The sequence below is a fragment of the Dicentrarchus labrax genome, unplaced genomic scaffold (assembly GCF_905237075.1).
Source record: "Dicentrarchus labrax unplaced genomic scaffold, dlabrax2021, whole genome shotgun sequence".
Classification (NCBI taxonomy): domain Eukaryota; kingdom Metazoa; phylum Chordata; class Actinopteri; family Moronidae; genus Dicentrarchus; species Dicentrarchus labrax.
This window is the reverse complement of record NW_026136704.1, coordinates 27,233,896-27,256,580: the sequence shown is the minus strand read 5'-3', so window position 1 is coordinate 27,256,580 and position 22,685 is coordinate 27,233,896. Positions and strand designations below refer to the sequence as shown.

Below are 22,685 nucleotides of genomic sequence, written 5' to 3'. Positions count from 1 at the left end.
TACCTATTGCCTCAGCAGAAACTCTGACAGGAAAATGACAAATGCACAGCCACTGGAAATCACACTAATTTTGCTCTTTCTACATGTTCAATCTCAGAAATATCATGTGTTGCTTCCTCGCTTGGAAATGAATCATCAAAGTAGGATTCGGTAATTAGCTAAACAAGAGGAATGAGGTTTTTTTTTTATCACATCTCAGTGATGCTGTTCTGTATACAGGACAAATTCAGGATAAATGTGGAAAAAACAATTGATCAATCATTGTACTAATATAATTGATGTGGTGACTATTGCTCACCATGTTTTTCTGAAACTTAAATATACTATACATACGAGACTAGAATAATTTTTTATTTTAATGGACAGATTGATAAGCTTGATTGTATTAACTGAATAGACTAATGATACATAGTGTTTATAGCCTGAAGTAATTTGCAGTGTTCGTCCTTAGATAGGCTATATAAAAAATACATTTGATACAGTGGCCTCCATGTTGAACCATGTTTCTACAGTAGCCCAGAACAGACAAACACAACACTGGCTCTACATAGCGTAATAAGTTTTGCGACTGCTGTAGCTTCCCCTTCGCACTAGGAAGGGGAGGGTGAAGCAAGGGAGTTGCAATCTGCAGTTACACTGCTAGATGACACTAAATCCTACACACTAGTCCTTAAAGTACCCAAAAGTACCTAAATATGAAATGCTCTGATGGTTGCGTGGAAATTGAGTATATATTCTTTCTTGCAGATACAATTAAAACGGCATCGTCTGCATACATCTAGAAACCAGTTTATGACTCGGTGAAATCTGGTTGTTGTTCACTGGTTGTTGTCTATTGTTTGTTGTCTGGTGATGTTGAATATGTATATACTGCTGGCTGTACAAGAATTGCCCTTCATGGATAATAAATATACCCTTGATACAGTATTTCTTGCATTTGTGTGAAATAATAACTGCCGTTATCCCCGTATTCAAACAGTACTTCTCCATGAGACCTGGCTTTTCTCTCCACCTTCAAGCACAGAGCTTCAGAACAACTAACAGATTTATTTATAGTCTAACAAAGTAGTTCTAATTGAGCTCTTACGTGTAGCAAGGACATAATATTAGAATGGAAATATGTAGAGTGAATAGATCAATACAAACAAAGTCCACATTGGTTATCCCAGGTGGACTAAAATGATAAACAGCAGCTTCAAGGGAATTTGGATTATGCTGAGCTTAGGCAAAAACCTTTAACACTGCTGGTATGTTTCTCTACTAGTGACTCCGTGGTTCAGGCAAAATGCCTTTTTCTACTTTCCTGCTCCAATCTTCCCACACAGATGTCCTGTCCGATAGGAAGTCGTTAAGAAATCAATGACGAAATACTGGACTTTGTGCCACTAAAGCACTAAGTAGAAACACTGTGAGATGTACAACGTTAATGTGTTATCTGTTTTGATTAGGCTTCATTTCATAAACTGTGCTGTCCTCGCAGATTATGGTCAGTTGCATCATGACCTTCCCCCTTGTTAAACATTCAACACAAACTTTCTGCAAGAGGAGATGTGTTTATGCCCGGAAATCTAATTTATCAGTCATTATACGTAACATGGTCTTAGTCAATACTTGGAGAACGCTTTGTTTCTGGATTTCATCACCTCAGCCAAATTGTTGGTTTGAATTGAGCTTCTCATCTCCCTATCCCGACATACCTTATTAAACCCATTAGAATAAAGACATGATGTAATATGCTCTCCATGCATTGTCCACTAGCAGCTTCAAGTACAGGGCGTGTACATCTATCTTATTATGAAGCTCAGATATCTCTTGCCTCATATCAATGGTACTCATGATTATTTCTCCACATCGCTTTTATTATTTGGAAAGGTTACCTTATGTCAAACCTCTCTCTCTCTCTCTTTAGAGGCTATTACGTAATTTGTCTATTAGCACAGGAAGGGGGGCACTGTGAAGTACTGACCTCCAACACAAGTGCACTGTAATTAATTTTCTTCTCCGATTCTCTGCTGTTCTCATCACCCTAATCAGCATTTCATTCAGTGATCCCAACACAACACAGGCCTTCGGAAACTTCCAAACTGCCTCAAAAGTCAGCATTTGCAGCTTGTGCTTTTGACACATAAGATACAGTTATTAATGCACGTCCATCTGGCACTGCTATTGACAGGCATACTCCCTGGCTGACCAGATGCATGTCCAGGTGGCCTGATAAACAAAGCATATCAGAGACGCTAACAGCACAGTGTTTGGTTAGTTGTGGGATGAGAGGAGAGCGCAGAGATGACTGGCTCTCTCCAGCCAAAAGTTAGCCAATGATGGAGCTGCCTTGCCCTCACGCTGTTGGAAAAGGTTGGACCCCCCGATGGTGCCCCAGAATCCTTGTACAGTATTGCGTGTGGCTGTGATACTTCATTGTGTAAGCTTTTCCTCCCAGCAGAAACATGTTTGCTTTTGCTGGTATGAACACTTTGTACAGTCCCAGAGCCACACACAGCACGTTCAGTGATTTCCGAATTGTTTCACTAATGACCAGATTTGTCCTGTGTTGTTATTGGATTTTAGTCACCCATGAAAAATATTTTACGCACAAGCTGTAAATGCTGACTTTTGAGGCAGTTTGGAAGTTTTGGAAGGTCTGTGAAATTCTGATTAGGGTGATTTTCCCTATTAACATAATATATTTTACAAAGCAGTGCATCACAAAAGGGTTTTTGATGAAGATTTATTGGAACCTACTGGTAGTCAGAGATGTGTGTTTACTTACCATGATAATTCGTGTATATTTCAAACTGAAGAACATTTAGATGCCTTTTTTGCCAAACTTTTTAAAAATCACCAGGTTTGCCACAGCACACAACCAAATCAGACAGACAGACCTATTCACACTAGCAGAATAGAGAACAAGAACATGTAACAAATTCACCATGACTAATGCCTCTGAGTAATCCAACATGCTGTCAATCATTACTCACACAGAGAGCACTGTCTTCGTTCCCATTGGATCGAATGTGGTTGTGCTGTGCGCTTCTTCAAAGCACAGTCCCGTGACTCCCATCCTGAGGCGAAAGAACAGGGCCGAGCTGTGTGTGCGCGTGTGTGTGTGCGCGGGAGAGGAAGAAAGGCAGCAATTATATGGACAGGGGTTGTTCTTGTCGCCGGGGTCACGGCCACCTACCCTGTCGCCCCACTTTCATGTGTCCCCGCTCAGGGACAGTAAACAAACACGCATATGAGCACAAGCTATAGCTGCATTACACACGGCTGTGTTTTGACGCCAGAGTGCCTGGAAGGTGACGCAATAGTGGGAGGCTGTGGTCCAGTTAAAGGTGGCAACATCCGCTTTGGTTCTGTACTGCATCACTGTGGTGTTAGTTTAAAGTTGAGCATGCGTATCTCATCCTCACATCAATTACACTACTTTTGTATATTTATGGTAAACAGATGAGATCAATGATTTGTATGTAGCCTCTGTCTCACAGACTCTGTTATTTCTAGCTTGAAGCTTCAACCGCCTGAAGGCAAACTGAGCACCCTAGAACAAGAAGCATTTACACACCAAATAATGGCATTTCTGAGCAGCCTAGACTGTATAAGTATAACAATATGTGGTATTTCTGATTTATGTAGGGACTGTACCATAACTGGTAGCTAACTACCAACAAAAGCTATTATTAACAGAGTTTTACCTTCAGTATTTGCAGATATTTCACCAAATCTGCCCTGTTGGCATACGGAGTATCTCAGTTTTGGTGATTTTTTTTTTTGTTAGCTTAAATTATTCTAAAGAGGCATTCATTTATTTATTCTGTAATGAGTTATTGGGGTAATTCTGAGCCTTTAATTACGTTTGTAAATAAGTTTGTGGTTCGGATATCTATACACATGAGGTTTTCCAATGGGAAAATCAACTTGAGAACTAGAGTATTGCTTCATTATTTCGTCTTTTAGAGAAAGAACGTGAGGAAAGCGTGTTTGTATGTGCATGGTGGCAGGAGTGGGGGTGGTTGCACAGAAACAGCACTAGAGGCCTGAGAGGGGAAGGAGAGAGCCCCAGTTACTGAGTAACCCAGAGCAGCAGTCCCATACTCACCTTTCCCCTAATAGCCCTTCACCTTCCGAACCACGTGAAGTGGGCCTGTATGCTGACTCCCCATAGTGTGCACTCAAACACACACACACCCACACCAAGAAAGCTTAGCAAGTGACAGAGACACACACACAAGCATTAAGTAGATGTTTTCCTTGACAGCAGAGCAAGCAAAATAGCAGCAGCTTAAATGTGGAATATGTGTCATTTTAAATGTGGAATATGTGTCATTTTCACTGTCCCATAACGCAAAATGAGCAGGGCATAATGTGTCTGTCAGGATTTGACTTGGTTGCTCGTCAGTACGTATGACTCAAAACTTACCTCACTGTGCTGAGATTTCTGGGTTTTAAAACAAACTCTCACACCCTTCAGGGCCCTGGCACACCAAACCGTTGGGCGCCGTCGGGCCATGTGTGGTCAACTGAAGCGTTTGCAGTGTGATCGGTGCGGTTGTCTTCAGTCGGTCCTCATCAGGCCGTTCAACAGATTGAGCACTGTGAATTGACGTTGGAGGCAGCTGGCATTGGCATTAGTTTCTCCATGTTACGCCTTCACCTCGACTTTTTCCACGAGCAAAATACCGTGGGTTGACAAACAGTGCTGCAAAGAAAAACTTAGTTGCCAGATGCATCAAAATTTTAACAGATGGATTCGCAATTTGTATTCTTAGCACATGACGAGACTTGCTTGATCAAATTTATTGTGGTGTAACTGTGGCTTCCCAGTTTGTTTTGTTCATCTCTCTGCACACATACGCACTAGTTAATTCCTCTCATGCGGGCACAGAGCGTACATGCATGCCGGCAGCCAACAGGCCAGCGGCTGTGGCGTTCGCTGTGTTCACGTGCAACTTTTAACAGAAGGCATGATGCATCGGCCTTCGTCAGTGCTACGTCTTTCAAGTTGTCCACCTCCTTTGTTTTAAAAAAAAACAAAGCCCAACCTTCCATCTCCAGCTGCTCCCATTGTCAGCTTTCAACTGACAGATTGCCATGAGAGACTAAAATCACAAAACATCACAGTTATGAATGTTATTAAACCTGAAAAAAACAGGATTATCATTCCAGCGACATCTTCATCTCTTTTCTAATTAGCAGGCTATCCTTCATTCTGAACCGGTTACTCTATTCATTTTCAGGTAAAGGCTAATGCTGCTTTTAAGTAGGCCTCGACTGACCTTTGTGGAGCATAAACTACAGTTGAATATTGCTGTATAGAGAAGTGTGTGGGAATGTGTGTAGTGTACAACTGTGGCAGCAGAAAGCCACTCCTTCCCATTGTAGCAGCTGAATGAGTAAGATTTCAATGGAAAGTATGAGTCACTAGACCTACAACTCACAACAATAATATTTAGCATGAGTAGGGAACGCTGAGCAGTCTGCTGAAGGTAGATTGGTGATTAGTGGCTTTATACGCAGACTGGGAGTGGCTATGACAAAACTGCTGGCCTGACATCATTAATCCGTCCCAGCCCACACACTCTCCATGCCAGACTGGTAAGGGAGGTACCGGCTGAAAGATGGGCTGCTAATTCAGTCCAGGGTGAGGAGCAGAACCAGAGCGATCCAGATCAGCCACACTGAAACCTTCACCCGTTCCTTCATCACATGGGTGTGACTGGGAGCTTTTCTGGTAATGCCCTGTCTTAGACAAAAAAAAAGGAGTGTGCTTTCTCACACTACAGAGCACATTCTTCCAAGTCATTATGTACATTCTTTGTAAATATTGAATAAGTAATGAGTGATAAAAAGTGTTATGTCAAGAGTTCAGTAGAGATATGTAAAATAGCTCCAGTAAAAGTATATTTTTAAAAGAACTTTGTTTTTGCCAAAGTACCCATCACTGTTAATCAAGTCCTGTTCTATTTTCATGGTAATTTGGATAAACTAGCCATGTTGTTTTGCAGTGTGACAGGAATTTATGTGGATGAGGAACGTCATAGGTCTAAAACGTGTTATGTGTATTTTAACAATAGTCCATGAATCAGTGAACCCCCTTTTGGTTTGGAAAGGAAAAGCTAGAGCATACAGGGAGCATAATCACATTTCTGTCAAAAAACCTTTCTGTAGCATTCACATACTATGTAATTTAAATCCCTTTAAATTGCAAGAAGCACAAAATAGATAAAATTACTTGTGATGTGAGGCAAATAAATAAGTGAAATGGGATTTTTTTGGCGCAACCTCCTCATCCAAAAAAAAAAAAAGAAGCAGAAAATAACAAGCAGGAAACTAGATAGCGGCTCATATTATTACACTCTGTACAAAATTCTTTTTCATTTTGTGTTGTGACATTCTCTTACTTCCCAAAGTCATAAAGAAGTCCTTCAGTGCAAAAACGTCACAGCAGCAGCTTTGTTTCCGTGTGATATGTCAGCAGTAATGACACAAATTGGCAGTTTTTAGGTAACAGAACTCACATGCGTGACCGTCAGCTGGAGCACTGATAATTATCCACCAAACACTGTAGAAAATTCCTTATTATCTCAAAATAATTTATAAAACTCAAATCTCATGACAACAAACAAGAAGAAAAAGATGCCTTGTGGAGCTGTTGTAAAAGAAAATGAGAGAAAGCTTGGTTTTTTGTTTGTCGTAGCTGGAAAAATATGGAAATAAAAACCACTGCCTCTATATGAGATACACGCTAAGCATTTATGTTGTGCACATCGAATTGAGTAATCATTCAGATTTACAAATCTGTCCGTGAATCAGGACTGCATTGAGGTTGAAGCTCAAATCCGTGGTGTTGACTCAGAAAATGAATCATGGAACCTGCGGAGAGCCCAGATCATCTGAGCAGCTGTCCCAACAAGCCGGGGGCCGGGGCCGGGGCCAGATCAGGCCCTGTTTTCACTGAGGAGGGGGGGAGAGGAGAGGAGAGAGAGAGAGAGAGAGAGAGAGAGAGAGAGAGAGAGAGAGAGAGAGAGAGAGAGATCTGAAAACTTTCCACAGAATGCTTTTTAAACGGTCAGTTTCAAATCATGGAAGCAAATCAAATCCTTGCAGAGAAAACAAGCTTTTGTATTTGACACCGAAGCAAAGAGGGGCTGTTATTATTGAATGACTGGCATGGTTGGTAAACTCTCCAGCTATTTCCTCCCATTCATACGCCGAAAGGTCCTGACTTTCTCTTAAGTGATATCTTGGCTCCGGCATATGAAATGCTCGAGATTCATCAAGAAGTAGGAAGCTGTGTCTGACCTTAAATAGGAAATCACCTTAGGAAGTTAGATAAAATTCAAGAATGGAGGATCGGGCTTTCGCCAAACACTTTTCCACTTGTCTTGCAATGTGATTTATGTGTTGTGTGCTGTTTTGCAATTGCTTTTGTCACACAACCCTTATTTTCTTAGTTTAGTTTACCTGTTATGCAAAGTCTATTCCTCCCCGAGAAAGGAACATGGTCTGTGTGTTATACTTATTTTGTTCAAACTTTGCAAAAATGCAGTATTTATGACATTGTGCGTCCAGAAGCTAGTTTCTAATTACATTTTTGTGTGAGATGAAAGAAAAAGTTGTTTTGAAGGTATAAATTATGGTTGTCGTGGAAACAGTGTGTGATTTTAGCTTGGCGCTCTCATACGTGGGTGGCCCAAACATGTGAGTCAGCGAAACAGACCACTCGGATTGCATCTGCTGTCACGATATGAGAGAGATCGTGAACTCTATCTATTTTCTATTCCCTGAAGAGCGGCCATATGGTCAAGCCTCCTTTCTGCCGGTGCGATCCTCAAACTGGGTTGTCTGGTTCAGTTTTCTCCAGATTACAGCTCAAAGATGAAGAAACACTGAGTCAAATGAATCAGAGGCAGGAATATGCTGCATTATGCAATAAGAAACAATTCACCAAAAGCCTTTGCATTTGCTGCATCAGTGGAAGCAGGTGGATCCCAGTTAAGGCTTCTTATTTAACCACGTAGAGGGGCAACTGTGGCTCAGGAGGTAGAGTGGGTAGTCCACTAATCAGGTGGTTGTTGGTTCCCCTTTGCATGTTGAAGTGGGGTGGGCAAAGTGAAAAGCACCGCTTGCCCCTCCCTCATCACCACCGCTGAGGTGCCCTTGACCAAGCCCCTTAACCCCAGCCGCTCCAGTGGTTGTACTGCACAACATCCAGGTGTGAATGTGATCAGGGCATTGCACTCAGTGAAACTCTCCTGAATAAATAAAAGTTTAAAAAAAGAAGCATCCTTGTGCAAGAAAGGAATAATTCCAAATTGCACCCGATGGCTGTGTGAATGTGTGTAAATGGGATTAGTTAGTTTCTGATGAGCAGTGGGCATCAGACTCTGCCATCAGTATACAAATGTGTGTCAATGGGTTAATGTGAGTGTGTAGTATAAGCGGCGTTGAGTGGTCGGAAGAGTAGAAAAAGACGCTATGTCAGTGCATTTACCATTTAAAGCCACTTCAGTAATGACAGAGGGGAGTTGAGTGTGTGGACAATTTCCTCTTGACTGTGAGACTGGACTCAGAACAGCAGGGTGCCAATCAACAGCAGCACGTATTTTTCATACAGTAAAACAGTATTTTTCACAGTATCATATTTTCATTTGAAGTCAGTTTGTGAGAAATATGTGAGAAAAGTTGACTTAATGTGGCATATTTCATTGATTGATTGATTCATTCATTTAACCTCTAGCTATAAAGACTGGTCCAATGTTGCTCACTCTCTTTTCATGAAAGTAAAAGCAGATATTACAAGTTGCAATCTTAAAGGATAATTCACCATTTTGGAGATATACACCTTTGCTTTCTTGCTGAGAGTTATCAGAATCAGAAATACATCCCTATCTAGGCTCATCTAGGCTCGGGCAAAAACTAGATTGCTATCAATCTTCTCATCTAACGCTGGACAAGAAAGAGTATTTCACAAAATGTCTGACTATTTCTCGAAGTATAAAAAAAATAAAATAAAAACACATAAAGCTGCAATTGAATAAAAGGGGAAACGCATATGAGGGTAAACACAGACATCAAACAGCAATCAGTGATCATATTCAAGAGTATGAGTTAAAAGCCTAGAAAGTATCTACAGTTGCAGGTACAGCTATAGTCAACAGTAGATGTGATTAATAAGGTAAAATATCTGTTGCTAAGGTGATTGATTTTCACTTAGAGTTAACTCTGTTTGAGTGTACATTTAATGGCTCTTTTTTTTTTTGCCAAGCCCTGATTTGAAATTGGGAACCTTCAGAACAACAACGTTTTCAAAATGGGTTTAAAGGTGGCCATTATTACTAGACAATCTTCACTTTCCTCTGCCAGACATACTACATTCAATTTAGCGTCAAATCTCCATCAAAGAAATCCCTTATTTGAAAGAATGTGAAAGTAAATGAGAACCTGTCGGAAGGCCTTGCTTACGGAGGCAAGTCAACCTTTCCTCTTTCCTCTAGACAGTGAAAAGGCTGGGCCACTGATGAGCTCAGGGAGTCAAACAGGCAGCTGTAGCCTTCCACCTGCTCCCTGGCTCAGGCACCCATGGGAGCAGGTCTGGATCACACCTTGCATGCAGCGTTCTGGCCCCAGGAGATGCCAGGCTACAGAAAGCCTTGTCCTGACTTGCCAGCTTACAGTCAAACTGCCTCCCACCGTACAGGTCAGGCCTGTTTTCGTCTGTCTAGCCTGGAGCCGTGTATGGGATAATTAGCAAACTTTCAAACATTACATTAACTGTAACACCTGAGCCACCACCATACTGTGTGTGATCTTGTGTGAAATGTTGGTTATGTGTGAAACTTGCCTGACATCCGTTTCCAGAGCCACATTGTACTACTTTTAAGTTTCCTTTTGTTTGATATTTGTCGTACAAATACTGGAAATATTTATTTTACAATTTGTGTAACTGGATAAGGGAGTTACAACAGATGTAAAGTTTAGATAATGTGGTTTTTGAAAATCCCCCAAAATGTTTTGATGCTTAGACTGCCTCCATGTGGTTTAAAACATACTGGTGTTCTGGGTGAAAGTCTCATAAATGTCCAAAATATAACATTTTAATAAGCCATCAATTTATGAGGGATTTATAACTTGTCACACATGGCTTTGTTAATGAATATGAAGTCATTTGTAAAGGCTCTATATATCCACAGTAAGACACAAATAAGGATATGTCCTTTGATGAATGACTCTCTAACATTTATAATTACTGACTTGATGGGCTGAATAAAAGAAAAAACGGGTCATGAGTTTCTCACTTTTCGATAATCCATCAAGTCCGCAGTTGTAAATGTTATTAAGTTGATGATAAATGGATTTTGGTCTGCGTGCTGTGGAGCTCATTTTTAAACGGTGAGAGGTCAAACTGCCCATTGGAATTAAAGCACCAGCTAAAAACATAAAGCAAGAAATGTCAGCATTCACATCAGCCAAAGGGGTTATTCAAAACCTGCCAGTACAAAAAGTTATCCTTTTTAATTGTTAATTATGGACATATATTAACATATCTTAAGCATTTATAAACAGTAATACAACCATTAGTAACAACTTATAAAAGAGCTTTTTTTAGGACATTTAGGAGTTGGCGTAGGATAAAGGGATGTATGACACCACATCCGCCTATGAAGTGTTTATGGAATCACCACTCACGACCAACAGTCCATGAAACAGCCCCCACATACTGGATCCAGTCTGGTAGAGTGCACAGTGTAAGTCTTCCCAGTGTTTCAAAATCCACTTGATGCTGCATTACTGTGTTCTCACTGGGACGCTCAGGCCTTTAGGGACTAATAATGTCTGTCATGCATACTGTAGCAGACCCACAAATCCAAAGGTGAGAAACATTAGCAAACAGCCCTGACAGATCTACACACAGCTCGTGCAAGAGTGTGGCTGCGTTACACCAGGCCTGTGGGCATCAGCTGGGAAAACAAGCTGAGACTGATAACAGATCAGGCCCACATTCCATCCTGGGCTGTGCTGAGGGACAAAGCAGACCACCAATTCTCACACACGGTGATAGCGGTTAGCGTGAGAGTTAGGGTGAGGCCTACAGAGGCGCACGGTTGGCGGCGTTTCACAGAACTCCTCTGCTTTGATATGTATCTCGTGTCACGGCCAGGTTGCGCGCGGCCGTGTGAATGCCTCTGTGAGAGAAGAAAACAAAAACATACATCTCACTGGCTTTATTCAGTGTCAGTTTTAGGCTAGTCTGTTTTTAATAATGTGAGGAATGGTTTGGCACTGTAAGGCCCAGGTGCTGACAGACCTCCCGACACGCTGAGCGGTTCTCTCTGGGTCCATGCTGCGCAGGCCTGGCTGGGCCCGGCTGGACGGCTGAGTGCAGGTTGCCCAGCAGGCTGTGTTGTCTCAGCCTTCAGCCATGGATGATAGATGGAGCTGGAAATGCTCCCAGAGAGGGGGTGAGCACATGTGTGGCAAGACGTGGCAGGTGGTGAGCGCTGACTTGACAGCAATTAAATGTACAAATCTTTGATTAAGCTCATGGGAAGGCAGTCATTAGCAACACTGAATCGGCTCTCCCCCAACACTCGCTCACACACTCTCTTTCTCTCACGAACATACATAAATACACACACAGGCACGCATTTTTCACCCTGAGTTACACTAACACTACTGTATGAGTGGGTTTCATAATGACTAATACAGTGTATACTTTTTAAAGAGGCAGTTTTTGTTCGGTTCATATACGGTTCGGTTCAATGTGTTTCTATGTCGGCCTTTGACCAAGGCACTCATGTTGTATTAAACTGACATTAAGAGATCAACTTCAGGTCTTTTGAACAGTTTATTTAAATGCTGGAGACAAACAATCTTTTAAAAGGCTTTTCTCTCCAGTATGCACAACATGATAATAGCTTTCTTGTGTCTGTTGTTCCTTCCTGCTGTGCGTTCTTACACGTCAGAGACAGGGCAAAACATAAAAAAAGAAATCCTTTTTTTAACAACGTGCTTCTGTAGATCTGGCTGTCATTCTTGTCCAAATTATACACAACAATAAAATGTTTCTCATTAATGTCTGAGGTTGTGGTGAAATCACCGAGTTCAACAGGGCAACAGTGTGAGTGGTCGGACAACCACACGTATCTGTCCCAGTTGTTTGAAAGTGAAACCAAAAGTAAAATTTTATGTTCATCTGTTGCACTATAAATCATGCACACACGCAGATATGACAAGTACAGTAGGTCACCATTAAAACGTAGACTACTTGTAATCTCATTAACATTTGGCAAGCTGAATAGTATGTCAGTAAGTTTATGACATTGTGGTTGTAATTTCCAAATAAGTTGTTTGTTTAATATGTCTGGATACTGGGCTTGTTTCCGACCTGTTTGATTGCTTGTACTATTGCCCCATGTACTCAGCAATTAACCCAGTAAATAAAATAATGTCATAACTGACAGCCAAGATTATGAAAATAAAACCACATTTGTAAAACAGTATAGGTATTTAGAAAGAAGCAGCACAGCGACTGGTTGTGTCCCATAAAGGGTTAAAATGTTCTGCTTTGAACAATGCCTGCGTCATGCACGCAATAAATGTTATACCACTCAACCCTGAATGCACAACATCGCATTGTCACATCTTGGAGTAATGTGTTCTGAAATGTTCCCTTGAAATGTATTTATGAAGTAATACGAGCTCTGCGAGCAACATCCGTAAACCTGCGAGTTTTATAATGTGGCTTCAAGCCAGACTCATCACGACATCACATCACCATTCTGCATTGATTGAAGTGATTTAATTATATTGCTATGATTAATTGGCTTCTTGTGTTTCAGTTGTCTGCAAGTCCACTCAATTTATTTCTTCATAGGAAACAAATACACTGGTAACCATAGCAAAAAGGACATTTGCTCCTTCACTAAATCCTCTCAGGTCCAGGACTTCAGTTGGCTCAATCCTAAAATTTTAAAATCCTAAAGTTAAATGTTTAACGCATGAATCCTGGCTCCCTTAGGTTTATGCCAAATTATATTTTGTTTAACACAAATAAATAGATAACCTTTGAATTCATTATTATCTTATCGATCCTGGATACGTATCTAATCCCTGGTAGATATGTCACTGGTAAAAAGGTTAAATCCATTCAACTTGGTGAATTATAACTATGAGAAAATCAAGCTCTGTAATATGCAAATTTTTTCCTGGGTTACCTTATATTTAGCAGTATGGGGAAGGAGGTGCATCCATACGAAAGTCTCTCACATGAGGTAAAGGTGTCACCTTAACACATAGTTTATCACACACCTAACAAGTCCCTTTAGAATTGCCACTGTCTTCCTGTGGGACTGTGAGTGGTAATTGCCATCCTCTCCCCACCTCACTAATGAGAGCGAGGTCATTCCCTATACCCAGTCTGCCCCGTGTTTGGACATATCTCACTGTCTATATCCCATAATCCCATTGTCTAGGAAACAGAGGAATGCTTACAGCTCTACACCTGACAAGCCTCCAGTGAATTCAATCAGCTCTCAGTTGCCACACAGGATTACTGAACATAAATCACAGCTCAGAGCAAAGTAAAGGCTTTCAAACACCACTGTGCAACTCAACTCAATTTATCTTTTATATAAACAGGTATTTTAAAGGCACCCCTTATTTATTTTTGGGGGGCAAATTTACAGTCTGGAGCCTATTACAATACTGTCTGTGAAAGGATTTGTGTTTTTTTTAAGTGAAAGCTAATTACCCAACAATTTTTACACCAATTTCACAATTTGATAAACTTTTTGGTTTAAAAAGAAATGGATTTATAGCAAAGCTCTTCATCTACAGTGGCTGCTGAGTGTACGGCTCTGCTCCTTTCATGGGAATCTGTCACCGTGGAGATGTGAAGGTGCTCCCTCCCTGCCTGAGCCAGGAGAGACTGCAGCACATCCCACTGGACCAAATTTATCCTCAGAATTATACCAGTTGACTCTTCATGATGAGATAATCAGAGACACTGAGCTTAATGTGACACTGTCACATGGCAATTATATCGTACTTGCTTGTGATTTAAAAGGAAATCACAAAAAATATTGAAATAAATACATTAAAACAGACTTAGGTCCATCATGTTAACCATGGCACCATTTCCATTGATGCTGCAGATACTAATAAAATGGCATTAAACCACAAAAGCAAACTAGAAAATGTGATTAAATAAAGTCTTTAACGTCAGTCCATTATTTGCTTTCATCTGCTAATTAATAGCCTACCATTCAATAATAATGACATTAGTCTAAACATCTTTTATGGGACCCCTTTGTCCCAGGATAAATGCTTTCCTGTAGGATGCAGGGTGGGTTTTATGTTTCCAGAAGTAGCAACAAGTGGCAGACTATATATTATTGCACTGAGTATCTGTTTACACATTGGACCATTGGGCATACAGTATATGGGGTGGAAAGGCACAAAACTCCAAATAACAACTTGTTAAAGAGAAAGACAAACATCTCCACGACAAAAGAGGAACTACATTATCACTTTAGAGCTGCAAAACCAAATAACCCAAATAACGAGTTCTCTTTGGGTTTCACACTAAGAGCCCTTGTAACTTGGTAATATAAAAACATTAATAAGTCGAGCTTTAAATCAGGCGTGTCACTGATCTTAGCCCGCTGTCTTAGATTATAGTGCTGTCAATCAAAAGGTCTAAATCTGATAATGTTACACATGAAATGTATTTCTGATGATGCATTTTGGAACATATTTTTGTTTTGATGAAGTCAGGATGCTCTCGTCACATCATTATATTAAGACAGTTCACGTTAGATAATCAATAGCATTTCCTGGGTCCATGTTTTCCTGCTCCTCCCCTCTTCTAAGAATACGCTGGCCGGCCTAATCACAGGAACCGACCCAGGCTGGAGGTGCATGCCTTTGCACATGGCAGCACAAATTAAAATGTCTCCTGCCGCCCGGCTCTCTAATTCCCTGGCACTATGCCTTGGCCTGTCCCACGAATTACAACCAGACCTCTCCATATGGTGCAGCCAGCATGGGGCAGGCCAGTTTATTGACATGAGCTCCTCCCTGAACTCTCTAAGTCAATAACTGAGTAGCTCAGAACACACACATTTGGCCAGCCACAGAGTGCTAACTCCATAACATTATTAAGAGCAATAGTAAAGGGACTTGGATAGTATGAGCAGGATTTTTTGTCCATTTTCTTAAGGAGACTACTACTTGATACCACAACACATAACATTATACTGAGAAAGAATCAAGACTTTATCAAATTCTGAACCATTTATTCCCACATGAGCTGCACTGTGTGATTCTCGGGCAGGGGTCTCTGGGTCATTCCTAAGTCTAGACTGAAAACTCAAAGTGATTGGACGATTTCCAGTGTGGTTCTTTAGCTTTTTAATCTCGGTTTTATTGTCTCGTTCACAGTTAATGGTATCAAAGAGTCGACCTCTCCCAGATTTAGATGTTTTTTTCTTTTTCTCTGCTGTAATCTCTGTTATTAAGTATTATTACCCCTCAGCCACCCAAAGATGTATTGTTTACTCATAGATAATAACTAGTAGTGGGTCAGATTGTTTCCTTTTGAACCTTGATCAGCCAGGACATTGGAACTGCCCATTTTGATTAAATCATAGGTTGATGCTATTTTTGGTCAAATAGAAAGAGTTACCTTAAAAGCACAGAATAATCTGATATTACCATAGCAACAGTGCAGAGTAGGCATTACCTGTATTATAACGGCAAAAGGTTATGATAGTTAACAAAGGTCATAAAAGGATTAAGAAAAGTCCCGATGAGGACAATGGAATCAGAAAATAGACTGATATGTTATATGAGAATGTCAAAGACCAACTAATGATCAAATCAAACAGGTCTTATGACTGTTTATGACTCTAAACTGCATATATTCATATATTTTGGAGTTGTAAATCGAACATTCTGTCTTTGTACATTTCTGACCTAACTGAGGTTATTTTGTTCCAGTTTTTGCATCTATAACAAAATATAAACACATTTTATAGCCCCTTTATACCTATAAAACCTTCAAAAATAAAAGTTTAGACAATAAATTCCAGGATAAAAGTGGTGAGGGGAGGTTACAGACTGAGCATTTCAGCTTAAATAATTGATAACTTGAAATAAAATGTGAGAGTGTTTACCACAACAAAGCTCAGACAAAACAAAAGAAAAATGTTTGTCTGCTCAAAAGATGAAAAAAGAATATATGCTATAAATTTGAAAAAAAATGGAAAAAAAGAGGGTTTTGGTGGCCACTTCCTTTGCTTTGTTCTCTGCTGGATGTATCACTGGTTTATTTTTCTCTTCTGTTATGTCTGCATTTAAGCTTTGTGCAGATGAAGAAATTAGCTAAAAAGCAGACACTCAGAGTGCTCATGCTGTGACCCTGAATGCTCAAGCTACTTGAAACACAATTATATTGAAATATTTCTCTTATTGTAAGCTTGTTATGGGTAAAACAATAAGCTACATTCCTGAAATGTAAATCCAAAAAGACACCGTAGAGTAAATGTACTGCAGTGAGGGACATCCTCAAACCAAAAACCAGACAATGATGTTGTTGTTGACTCTGTTATCAGAAGACAAATCTTTCACCGCAACAGAGATGGGACAAATCCTGCGGTTGGAACACGGAGACGGACTGCCTCCACCTGCAACTCAGTGCCAGACTTTTCCAAACACACATGCTGCTTTGTTAGGATCAGCGATCAGTGTTTGTCAGCCACATTGAGTGTTGTTGATGGTGTTGTTTTCAAATGTCCTGCCGATACTTGGTTCTCGCCTACACGTACCCTGGATGCAGATTATTAGGCCGGGGCTCAGGTAACTGATATGTGCCTGGATAAAACGTAAACAAGCGTGAAACACCTTATGACACGCATGAGTAGAGGGGACACAGAATCTATGAATAATTTCATCACCGGCTGAATGACCCACTGCTGCAGCAGGTTACCTGTTCCCTTTCCCTGCCATTGATGAGTAACACTTTAAAACTCATTACTTATGGCAAGGTAAGGCCAACCAATAATGAATACTAACATATATGTCCTTTAACCAAATAAAAATAACATTTTGATAACAACAATCTCAAAAGATTCAAGTTGTTAAAGGCTAAAATGGCCAATTCAGCATTTCTCAATGGAAAACCAGAGAACCACAACTCATAGTTCCCAATCATGAAAACATCCTGGGGCAGTTCCATCCACAAAAGAGAGTAGACAATATTTGTGGGCTTATGGATATTAAGCTGGGATTTAAACATGTAAATGAGTCGTATTGTTCCAAAACCAGAAAATGTACTGTGCCATGAGCCACAACCCGGCAAAGTACCGTAACAGCATCCTATTGTTTTAAAATGTTAGTCTCTGTTGAAGTGTACAGCTAAGACAGATCACAAACTGTATGGTGAACTTACAAGAAAGCTAAAGGCAAAAAGTCAAGGATCTGAGTTTTTTCCATTTAAATATCCAGCTATTTACAGTACTGTAGTTATACTGTATATATACTGTAACATGCAAATCAATGCCTTCATCTTTCCCTAAAGAGCTTTCTAAAGCATTTTATGCTCTATGCAAAGCCATTACGTCTGTTTGAAAGATACTACACAAATAAATCTGCCTCACCTAACTCTTTCTTTCTTCTTTCTGTTGATGTTTTACTTGATCCAAGTCTTTTACTTTTCTCTCCTGCTTTCCCTCTTTGTCCTCTCGTAATTTTACCATAGAAACTTCAGTGTTTACATCCTGTGTGCCTTTCAAGAAGACCTTGTTTATTCTTGAGAGTGCCGGTGTGTGACTCTCTTACTATCATTCTGGAGGAAATACCATGAGTCGCGTGCCAGTCGCAGTTAACCACAAACCCAAGCTGGGTGGAGAGGGCATTTTTCATATAAATCATGGAATATGGCTGTGAGCGAGCCATTGCCAGGCTGAGTGAACAGCCATAAATAGATTCCCACTGCATGTAGTAACAGCTTTGAGCAACACAAAGGCAGACTGTAGTAACCATTGCCTGTGGTAGAGCGGGAAAAAAGGGCTCTTATTGTTTATGTGCGTTGCGGAGTTAGTCATAAGGTATTACCAGGCTGTCAAGTTCAATCCATGAAACATTGAACTTCTGAATCTGTTTTGAATGCTTGAAATACCCTGAATTTCCACTTAAGTCCTCCCCTCCCACCATCAGAAGGCTTAAAAGTATGACAGAAAAGTCCCTTAATGAACCCCACCTGAAGTATCGGGGACCAGCGGCTCTGACACGCTTTGGTCTTCAACAAAACACTCACAGACTCTCATTTCCCAAGATTGCTCACATCACATGACATAAATGGAACTCTCTGGGATATATATCTAGTGCTGCGATGAAAGATACTAAAATAATGTCAGAGGTGGTTAATGAGGGCTCTTTGAGCAAGAAAGTGTGACAGTACAAAGGCTGCAAGGAACAAAGACTGATGTGGAATGTTACTAACCTGGAAGCTAAAGTCATACGGGGATAATCGGTTCCAGCGATGCATAAATTACAAGGGGAGGAACAGTGATGGTCAGCAGCATGGTCAGAAACAAGATAAAAAGAAAGAAAAAAGAATCAGATCAGTATGCGCTTGTGTCATGCCTGTTGGGTGTCTTATCAGTGCTGCTGGAGAGGTCACGTCAGGACACAAATCACACCCCCAGACTCGGCTGTCTCCTCTCAACTTACACAACAGTTGGGCTACATCTGTTTCTCTTTTACTCTCTCTGTCTCTCCGCATCTTTCTCTCTTTGACTGTTTTCCCACTCCTGAAGTGTGTTGTTTCATAGTGACGTTTGTTGGCCCAAAAGTGGACTTGCTTTGGTACATGATGATGTGATGTAATGACACAATGGAGCGCAATTAATCATCTGATCGGTGGCATGCACAGGCTTTCTATGGGACAGGGAGCAAAAAAAAAAAGTGGTATATCAATAGTGCACTGTGAACCAACCACAGAGTAACCCGGGCTTACCATTGGGAGACTTGTGCCAACCAAAGGGTCACTTGGGCTTACCAAAGTACCACTTAGAGCAATCAAAAGGGCACGTGAGCCACCAAAGGTGGACTATGGTCGACCAAAAGAGGATCTGGGCCAACCAGAAAGACACAAGTGCTGACCAGAGAGTTACTGAAGTAGCACCAAAATTTCACTTGAGCTGGAAGAACACTTTGGTCCAAGCAAAAAGGGCATGAGATCAAACTAGGGGCACTTTGGGCCAACCGGAGGGATGCTTGGGCTGAGAAAAAGGGGTATTTTCAACAACCAAAGGTTTACTTGAACCACCAGGAAAGGAATTTGGGACAACCAAAGGGCCACTTAAACCAACCAGAGGGACACTTTGGACAACTAGAAGAGCACTTGGGCCTACCAGAGGGTCACGTGTGCAAACTATGGACACTTGGGCTTACCAGATACACACTTTGACCAACTAGAAGAGTGCATGGGTCAACAAAAAAGCTATAAAAAGCCCTTGCAACAAGAGGACATATCCCTATTAAATATTTTTTAAAATTTTAAATAGATATAGATTGGCACATCACTCCATTTGATGTTATGAGATATTGGTCTTGTTCTGTCTCATAGATCCAGCCAAAAAATTGATTTTTCAGTTTTTAACACTATGTTGCAATTATGACTTTTCTGTTCACAAGGCCTTCACGGAACAAAAAGAATATTCTTTCATTAAACAAGACTATAAGGTATAACAAGCAGGTAAACAAATCTAAAAACACCAGATGAACTGATAAACAAATAAAATAATGTGCTGAATTCTGCTGGGTCAATAGCCGATGTGCAGTAGGGAGGCTCAGCTGATGCTGGTGACCACCCATGGGTTCTGTCATCCACGTCGGCACTTCACTAGTTACAGGCCCCATTGCTTGGTGTCTTTTGGGTCCAAAGTCTCTCTGAGACTTATTTGTGTCACCCACAGAGCCCTGGAGACACACCTGCCAACACCTACACACACACATATAGTCGTGTTCAGGCTTGCATGATTGCTGGAAAAGATAAGTACAGTAGATACAAGTCTGCAAATGTAATTTTGTGTTTTCCTATTTACATTTTAAATTGGTTCAGTTGAGTCTCTTTGAAATATGTTCTGTTAAGCTTATATAATCAAATTCTTTAGAATGGTATTTTCTAGCCCGATTACACAGTTAGACTCCAATAGGATTCAGATTTAAAGATATTTTGTGCAATACAGCTCTGTAAGTCTTACATCTAAATCACAGACTAATCTGGTAGTGTTATTGAACTAGTCATTGGCTTTAGTCCAGAATGTGGTTGATTCTGTTGAGCTTTTTGATCCAGTCTAATGATTAATTTTCTCTTTTTTTTTTTACAGGAGTATATTAACCCACTGTACAGTTGTTTGAATGTAACACTTTTCACTTTAAATGATCAAAGATTTGCATGACTACAGCACACAACTCCCTTCACAGATGCCTCTTGTTTTTGTGATCAACAGTAAATACTCTTTATGTCTTGAACTAGAATATTTGTGCATTTTCTAACCTTTTTTTTCTACCTGAAAACACATTTTGTTGTATATGATTTAATATTAAATAATGTTATAAAGAGTTCGGTCTAGACCTGCTCTATTTGAAAAGTGTCCTGAGATACGTTCTGTTATGAATTGGCGCTATACAAATAAAATTGAATTGAAAACTTTAATTGAAATAAGATATTTGCAAATTCTCTTATTATTTTCTAGGAATGTTATTAGAGAGTGAAAACCCAAACAAGCACATTGTTAACAGGCAACACCAGGAAGTGGCTTTCCTGACAGATTTGACTACTGGCCACAGTATTCTAGTATTGAGAATGTCTGTGTGTTAGCAAATGTTGACTCAACTGTCCTGCTAAGGGAATGACAAGAATTCAAATTTAATGAGATTTTTTTTCATGGTGCAACTTCTCCGTCATATCAGAATTCTGCACTTTGACTCATTGTTTTCGATTCAAAATAGGGGCACGGGGAAATACTAGCTGGAAACAGAGGGAAATGTGAAAACACAAAAGCAGCGAAGAGTGTGAACTCCATGGCATATTACTATGTCCTCACACTGCATCTGTGTCCTGACATGGCCCCAACCGTCTAACCGCATTTGCCTTCTCGCACTCAGGGGAACATAAGGATCGCATATGCCTTTGGCAGGAGTCCACACCCACATTCCTCAGCTATGTGCTCACAAGCGTCCTCTCTGCCCCCCTCTCCTCCTCCCTCCCACTTCGCTCTGACACCAAAACCTTGGCCCACATTGCTGTGCACTGTAAAGAAATGCAAACACATTTTTTTCCTGGACACTGGGGGAGGTGAAACATACAGCATGCCACTTCTTGAACTAAGTTGAGCCTTCCAAGCTCTCCTCAATGTGCTACTGACTAATCTGATTGTTATTCATGTGGATTATGTAGGTTTGTCTAGGTTCTGGGATGGGATGGGACCTAGATTCTGATACTCATTTCACAGAAGTTTTCTTCAGTGTGAAATCCAGCCCTGTAGGAACGAGTAGGAGAAAAAAATGGTAAAGTAAGAAAAACCCTTGAGCACTGCAACCAGTCTGCAACTTCTGAAGAATGCTTTTTAGCCAGGGCTTTTTATGAGACTAGTCCCCAGTGGCTTGTCTAGTTAAAGGTTATCTTTTACTTTACTTACAACTCAAAGTCAAAGACATTGGGGCCAGAGAGGCTGTGCAGTTTGCTGTCTGGGGTGACTGGGTTCAGTGGTAGGGGGTGCATGGTGTGGAATGTGGCTGTAAGGAAAAGCCAGGAGGAATCATTATAGGGAAGAAATGAGACGCCAGAACTGTGAGTACAGCACAGAAGTAGATAATTTTTAGTCTTTTATAAAACAAGCCTCTGCACATGGCTTAAATCTCCTGTTCTGGGATCCTTTATCCTCCTGTGACAATGTGCGCTTTCAAATTTTCAAGTGTGGACACTTTATAGAAAATGAAAGCATGGAATATACTTTACTCTGCATATACTTTGATTTTCAGACTCTGGGTTGATGGCTATTTATAATGGTTTTTGCCATCTAGCTCCTGACTTCTTAATTGTTTCTATCACAAACATAGCCGATGCTACATTATTTCAAATCCTACTACACTTTTCTAATAGCCCTCCACAACTTCACTAGAAGTCTTGTCAAGTACTGTAGCTCTTATTGTACTACATGAGTCACTTTGACCTGGAAATGTCAGTTGGCTTATTAGTTGGAACAAAAATGTGACCTCAGGCCAGACAACCTCAGACAGTCATCTCCTGTAAATACCAGTTGAGGTATTAGTACTCAGCGCTAAAGAAGAAAAGAATAGTATCATTTCTTGATATACAACAATTTGTGTTCCTATCAGCGACTGACTGCTCTGGAGGCAGGAATCAATAGTGGTGGCTAAAACGCCCATTGCCATGGGTTATGGCTTTTTTCCCCTCTCTAGCTACTTTATTTGCATAATTATATAAATAAATGTATTAGAAAAAGTTATAATTATTTTGGCAAAGATGTATTTCAGTCAGTTGTTTTTGTCATTGAAGTTACTTCTATTCTGAAAAACAAGTTATTTGGTCCCACCAACTGATGCTTTACACAACTAACTAGATTACTTCTATGTAACACAATAATGTAAGCTCA

At 40.5% G+C, this 22,685-nt stretch overlaps 1 long non-coding RNA gene across 1 annotated transcript; it reads right to left on the bottom strand.

Annotated features, from left to right (window-relative positions):
* Nucleotides 1-447: 447 nt before the first annotated feature.
* Nucleotides 448-19,664, bottom strand: LOC127363182 (uncharacterized). Its single transcript, XR_007884675.1, has 2 exons — nt 18,503-19,664; nt 448-6,951 (listed from the first exon to the last, which is right to left on the bottom strand). It is a non-coding gene; the product is annotated as an uncharacterized LOC127363182 (long non-coding RNA).
* Nucleotides 19,665-22,685: the final 3,021 nt, after the last annotated feature.